Below are 450 nucleotides of genomic sequence, written 5' to 3' on the forward strand. Positions count from 1 at the left end.
CTGGGGCTGGCACTTGGTCCCACCCACTTGGGTCTCCCTGGTCACTGGTGCACAGGCCTTTCAGCCCATGGTCCCAGCCCAGATGCTGGAATGCAGATCTGTGCTTGCTCCAGGTGCTGGCACCATGGGCACATGGGCCACTGTGACCCACGGTGCTACTCCCGTTGCTGGCCCATAAATCAGGTCACTCCAGTCACTGTGCCACAGAGACACCAGTGCTCTGACTCCAGGTGGTGGCACTTGGCCCTGTCATGGACACATACAGAGCAGAGTCCCCCACTCAGGAAGTTAAACCAGAATTTAGTAAGTCACTGTGCTGCTCAGGCTCAGGGCATGGCCAGACAAGCATATTGACCAGGAAATTACTTATGTGTGACCAGCCCTTTTTATCACCTTACACCTCTATTTTCCCCAGCTGGTCCTCCCCAAATCATCTAAATCCACCCCTTT

This window comes from Athene cunicularia, assembly GCF_003259725.1.
Source record: "Athene cunicularia isolate RWA chromosome 4 unlocalized genomic scaffold, athCun1 chr4_part1, whole genome shotgun sequence".
Lineage (NCBI taxonomy): Eukaryota > Metazoa > Chordata > Aves > Strigiformes > Strigidae > Athene > Athene cunicularia.